The 6908-nt window shown below is 43.5% G+C and overlaps 1 non-coding gene across 1 annotated transcript; it reads right to left on the bottom strand.

The window, feature by feature from the left end:
* Positions 1–3071: 3071 nt before the first annotated feature.
* On the bottom strand, positions 3072–3153 carry trnas-aga (transfer RNA serine (anticodon AGA)). The gene has a single exon. It is a non-coding gene; the product is annotated as a tRNA-Ser (tRNA).
* Positions 3154–6908: the final 3755 nt, after the last annotated feature.

The raw sequence follows: 6908 nt of genomic DNA, 5'->3' as shown, positions 1-6908 counted from the left end.
GACACTGAAGGAACTCGGCAAAAGTGAGGACTGCAGATGCTGGAAACCTGAATTTAGATCAGAAAATGCTGGAAAAGCACAGCAGCATCCGAGGAGCAGGAAAGTCGATGTTTCTGTTGCCAGTCTTTCTGCATTCTGCAAACAATTTTCGTTTTTGGCTCAGATTTCCAGCAACTGCAGCTATTTGTATTATGTTAACATTCATAATGTTTTGGACAAAACCAATGACCTGTTAGCATCGGAAAATCGGCAGAAGTACTGGTACACCGATATGTTAGCTGAACAATACAACCATTCCATGGGCGGGAATACGATCCGGGCCACGGTGCTGAGACTATCGAATCCTCACAAGTAAATAACAAGACTAGGCGATAGATACTATCGTATTTGGTGAAAATAAAACACCCTTTACGAACATTTTCGTTGCAGATTATTTTCAACTTATCTTCGTAGATTTACAAAGTGGGAAAAGGCCATTCCGCCTGTGTGCATTGCGGCTAATCAGAGAGCCATCCATTTCAGTCGCAGTTTCGAACTTTGGCCCAAAGTCTCGTGTGTTCTAATGTTCCCAGGGCAAATGTCAATGACTTTATCCTGTGTTCTTAAATGGCACAATAATGGGGCAGACGTATGACACTTGCACAACGACTTGTAACTCTTTTGAGGAACTCATGTTCATTTTCACCCACAAAGGGAGACACACAGAAAGATCCGCCCAAACCGACAGAGGTCTCCGTTGTGGTGAGCTGGAGTTTGAAATGGACAATAGGACAAATGCAAGTTCCAAATGTGGAAGCACAGAAGCGAAGTCCTGGCAGGACTTCACAGAGGAGCGTCAACGTGGGGCACGATTAAAGTCAGACATTCCCCTTCGAGCCAGAAAGGACTCCAACCTACAATCTTCTGATCCGAAGTCAGACGCGTTAGCCATTATGCCACTGGCCCATAGACACGCTCAGAGCTGGCAGAATGTCGATATGTAATTCCGTGGACTTTCACGGAATCAGAATTAAAAAGGTGAACAAGCAGCGAAGATAATCACCAACACTGCTTCACTTCGAAGTTTCCAATTTGTGAAGCAGTGCCTTTCACTGGCAAAGGAGAAACATTTGTCCTCAGCTGCCTGCTTCAGGGTCGCCTCCTTCTCTGCTGGAAGTTTCCATCGTTTTATTCGCAGTCCCGACGCGATTTCATGATTTTCTCCAGTGAAAACGTGTCATGGTGTCGTCTAAGCAAGACCCTGCCGAAACTCAGCGAGAGACATCTGGTCATTTCGAGCTCAGGATGTGGAATTAGACGAGCTGCGTGACACCTTTTATTGGCGCCGCCACTTCACTGCAAATTAGCGGCTCAAAACGAGCCGTTGTTAGCATCAGCTTGATTTTTACCTTCCTGTAGTGCATTTGCTGAACAACATCAGATAGATCCCATCCGGCCCAGCTGACTTATTTATTTTCACACTCTGCAGTATTTCTAATATCTCTTCCATGTGAACCTCAATCTCTTCTAGTCTAGATGCAAGTATCTCTGTATCTTCCTCGCCAACATTTTCATTATCTATAGCGAACTCTGTCGAAAAATATTTATTTAGTGTTTCCTCTATCTCCACTGACTCCACACACGACTTCCCACTATTATCCTTGATTGTCCCAAATTTAACTCTCGTCATTCTTTTAGTGCTGACATACCTATGGAAAGCCTTAGGGTTAACCCTGATCCTATCTGCCAACAACTTCTCATGTCTCCTCCTGGCTCTTCTCAGCTCTCTTTTGAGGTCTTTCCTGATATCGTTGGAACCCTCGAGCGCTCGAACTGAGTTTTCACGTTTTGTCCTAACATAAGACTTCTTGTTCTTCTTGACCAGGGTTTCCACTTCCTTAGTAAAGCACGGCTCACGCGTTCTATATCTTCCTCCCTGCCTGACAGGTACATACTTATCTAGGACACACAGGAGCTTTTCCTTGAATAAGCTCCACATTTTTAATGTGCTCACCCCCTACAGTTTCCTACCCCACTCTACGATTCCTAAATCTTACCTCATTGCATCGTGATTTCCCTTCCACCAGCTGAAACTCTTGTTCCGTGTAGTACACCTATCCCTTTCCATCACGAAAGTAAACCTGAGAGAATTGTGATCGCTGTCTCCACAGTGCTCACCTACTTCCAAATCTAAAACCTGGCCAGGCTCGTTACCCAGTACTAAATCGAAAGTGGCTTCTTCCCTTCAAGGCATGTCTACATACTGTGTCAGGAAGCCCTCCCGCACACACTGGACAAAAACTGACCCATCTATAGTACTCGTACTGTAGTGATCTCAGTCAATATTTGGATATTGTCTTGAGTGTTCCAGAGTTTTTCATTGTCCCACAGTCCAGATGAAGTTTGTATTCCTCGAGTACGGGAGCGAGAATTCTTTCAATGTCTCAGATCAGTTCCTGTGCCGAGAACATCAGAGTCAATGTCCCTTCCTCTACTCGGACTGACAATTTACACTTCTTCAATCTCCTATGATTCCATTTCCCAAAGGGTTTCTCAAGATTTGCAAAGCTGGAGCCTAAATTATATGGTTTGCTTCCTAAACATTTTTCCAACTGCCAACTGACAATATTTTCACAGTATCTCTTCACGATCCTCTGGCTTGCACCATGTCCAGGGATGAGAAGTCCCGTTTGGTGGAGAGAGTTCCTAGGCTGGTGAGTTTCACTTTGGAACAAAGATGGTTAAGTGGCAATTTCCTGCGGTCGTTTGTAATGATGGGAGAGGGAGCGGTGGGGAATGAGCACTCTGACGAGCAGGAGGAAGTGTTGCCAATGACCAGAGTCAGAGAACAGAGGACAAGGGATGAAAGGAATCTAATGAAAAGCAGCACTTCTGCTCAGGGCGTTCAATAACAACTGCAGAAACCCGATGTGTCGAGCAGTGTATCTGGAAAGAGAAACAGAGATAATGTTTTAAATGTGGAGCATGTCTGATGAAGAACTCGAGTTTCTCAAGTCTAATCAAATTACAGGCCTGGTTTGCAAAACAGGCTGGCTGTACTTTGAATTGTTCCAGCAGGAAAGCATTCATAACGTAGTCAGCAGGATTCGAACCTACGTGGGGAAACCCCAATGGATTTCTAATCCATCGCCTTAACCACTCGGCCATGACTACAGACATGATAGCGCCCTGAGCATTGATCAAATCAGCCGTGATCTCATTGAAAGCTGCCGCTGACTTGAGTTAAATGTTTCCATTTCCATTCATACCTTTGCTGTCATTTGTAAGGTGCGATACACCAATGTAAAAGAAGAAAAGCACAAAGTTAGGAAAAGATATTTGCTGCAAAATTGATTCAAAATTATTTATTGAAAGGAAAGTCACACTTGGCAATTTGCTAGATCTCTTTGCGAACATGACCAGCGGAGGTAATCAAGGGAGCTATTGATCTGAGTATTCTTGGACATGAAACAAACAATGATTAGTGACATATTCATTTCTTTTTTTAGCGATCGAAATGGTCTTTCCTGATGGTTACAATGAAAGAGATGGTTCCCAATAAAAGACAGAGATTAAGTCACTTGTAGATGTACTTCAATGTGATACGATTCACTTTCAGCCCCTAATTACCCCAGAGATGGAGGGGGTGAGTTACTTTTCTTCACTCTTCAACTCCACAGCATGGAGGCACAGACATGAAACCGCTAGAGATGGAGTTCTTGAATTGGGAACCAGCGACACTGAAGGAACTAGGCAAAAGTGGCACTGCAGATGCTGGAAACCTGATTTGAGATCAGAAAATTCCTTCATTACTGTCCTGGTGAGGGAGAAAGGTGATTGGCTCTCTCGATCAGATGGGGGCACCGACGCATTGATGGCCTAATTTAATCACGGATATAATTGGAAATGTTCACTTTTAATAGTTCGTTGTTGTGTTTTGTTTTATGATACTTGAGCATTTCTGGGACTTGGCAATACACTTAATCTCCAGTAGGTTTGGAATTGCCTCGCTGTTATTTGTGCGAGCAGTTCATGTCAGAGACGACTCACAGTGCCTCACAGACAGCACTTAAGCTTCGGTGTGTCTGATCATGGTACTGCCTTTTCAGTTTTGATTCTGTTCCACGATAAGAGCTGTCAGTTTTTGGATTCGCTGGAGAGCAAAGTGGGTAATGCGATATGTGAGGTATTTGTCTTCAGCCAAACTCTTTGATGGCGAACTTGGGAAAGTGTCAAGAAGAATGGTCATTGTCAGCAAATATCCGGAAAACCTTCATCTCTGGATCGGTTGGGCTCATCCACCCTCCAAACAAAATAGCCAAACTCGCTGGCTGAGTAACAAACAACATGCGTTTTTTTTGCAATTGGTGTATTCAAACCGTTGCCGGTGGCTGGAGCATCTCAGACTTGTCCAGAATGGAAACAAATTCCGCGATCCAACTTGCCCTTGCTGAATAGATAACCGAAATTAATCCATACTTTTCTGCCAATATTTGTATCTTATCTCTCCGAGGTCTTCCTGTCTATAAACCCATTCAGATGCCTTTGAAATGATGTGAGTGCACCAGACTCTGCCACTAAATGTGGCAATTCATTCCACACACACAAAAGTTCTGTGTGAAAAACATGTATCCCTCACATCCCTTTTAATTTTTTCCTCTCTCACATTAAACGTTTGCTATGTAGATTTGAACTCGTGTGCCTTGTGAAGAAGTGCTCCCTGACTATTCACTCTGTCTGTCTTCCTCATGATTTTATACGCTTCTGTGAGGCCATATCTAAGCACTGAAGCTCCTGGGAATCTGACGAAGCCTATTCAGTTTAGTTCTCATGTCCAAGCACGGCAAACCTTGCAAATCCTTGCAAAGGTTTTCTAAACTTACACTTGCAAGGAGTGTGTCCAGCTGCAGCACTTGTTTGACCGCGTGGCCACTCTGGAGCTGCGGGTGGAGTCACTGTAGAGTATCAGCAATTCTGGAGAGTTAGGTTGCCTCCCAGGTGCTCAGGCCAGGGATGTCGCCCATCAGCTGAAGAGCATTCGAAAAGGGGATCGTGAACAGCCAGTTGTCTTGGTGCATACAGGCACCAACGAAAAGAAAACGAGATGAGGACCTGCAGGGAGAATTCAGGGAGCTAGGAGAGAAATTAAAGAGGAGGACCTCAAAGGTAGTAATCTCGGAATTACTGCCGGTGCCATGTGACTGCCAGCGTAGAAATGAATAAAAAAAACGGCACGGTGAACACGTGAGTTGAGGAATGGTGCTGCAGGTCGGGTTTCAGATTTGTTGGATTTTGAGACAAGTTCTGGGGAATGTGGGACTATAAGAAAATTGACAATCGACATCTGAACTAGACGGGAACGTATGTCCATTCGGGAGTTTTTGCGACTGCTGTTGGGTAGGTTTCATGCTAATGTGGCAGGGGGCTGGGAACCACAAGATTAAACAAGTCGGCAGTGAGTTGGAAACTGGAAACGCTAAGAATCTGGAAGATAGCATTAATAATGGGAAGATTAGGCAGAGAGCATATGAATGCCAAAGAACTGGTGGCCTGAAATGCATCTACTTTAATGCATGGAGTATAGACAGATGAACTTAGGGCTTAGGTTGGTGCCTGGGAATATGACGTTATTGCGATTCTCGGGGAATGTGTCTGTGTGTCTCTTTCTATGGTAGACACGACGTGGGTAATAACACAGTGTGACCACGTCAAACTTCAAATTCATTGTTGAGTCATCTAAGATCAAAGCAAGAACTTCACTGCCATTTGCACTGGAAACATCAGAACACATAAGGTTATGGACCAAAGCTGGAAACTGGGAATAGAATCGATGAATGTCTTTAAACCAGACTGCACCATGGGCCAAATTGAATTTTCGATTCTGCAAAACTTGAAGACGAGTAGAAACCAATCTGTAGTGGAACTGATCAGAAATGAAATGGAAAATCCATTTCATTGAGAATAAGTGCAAGAGTATCTGTCTTCATTCCGTGTAATCTCGTAAATAGCATTTGGAACTCTAACCGCTATCGTGTTGGTTCTATTCTCGGACAGGGAATGTATGTTTTATTGTGCAAATATATCGTGGTACCAGTATTTCTTACCACTGGTCCGAACCTGGTAATGCTTGGTTTTGTGCCAGGTTATCAAAAATCAAAAAGATGCAGGTTTTGGAAATATGAACTAAAAACGAGAATTGATAGAGAAACCCGCTACACCTGGCAACATCTGTGGAGAGAAACAGGCTTTGTTTCTTAAGATGGACAGGAAACAGGTTAGTTATAGACTTATAGATTATACTGTTGGGAAAATAATAATCTTACCTGTCGAATCAGGATATTTATCAAAATCACTCGAGCTTGCAAACATCGAATTTACAATCTTAAAAGGACTTAATCATCTATCATGCTGCTTTCATTTTCCTGAGCTGGTGGAAGGCTATGTTTTAATGGCTACATTTCCTTTTAGTTTCCGTTAGTTAGCAGTCACGCCGAATGGAGAATTGTTTCTTTCAGTGTCTGCCTCAATATGTGTCTTTGTTTTTTCTATATTTGTCTCTGTATCCGCCTGGGCCTTTTTCACATTCTCCGACTCTGTGGCTGTCCATATCCCTCATTTCCCATTTCTGCTCTTGAAAAGCCTGACATTCAGAGACAGTTTGAGATTCGAACTGCTGAGAGGCTTTCTGACGCCTGGCTGGAGTCGGTCGAAGTAGTGTCACATTCTCTGGATAATGCGTCTGTCACTTCGACCTGAGGCAAGGAGACATTTCTTCCTCAAAATCTAAGGACCCTTTCGAAGTTAAAGTTGATTTCCTTATCCATCAGTAAAAGAAAGTAATTACATGATAGCTGAAGAAGAACAACGATGCATTTACTGCTGGTGTTCAACGAATGAATGGTGACAGCAGAGAATGAGGGTGATCATCT

This window comes from Chiloscyllium punctatum, chromosome 23, assembly GCF_047496795.1.
Source record: "Chiloscyllium punctatum isolate Juve2018m chromosome 23, sChiPun1.3, whole genome shotgun sequence".
Lineage (NCBI taxonomy): Eukaryota > Metazoa > Chordata > Chondrichthyes > Orectolobiformes > Hemiscylliidae > Chiloscyllium > Chiloscyllium punctatum.
The sequence above is the reverse complement of the archived record's forward strand: the minus strand, read 5'-3'. Positions and strand labels throughout refer to the sequence as shown.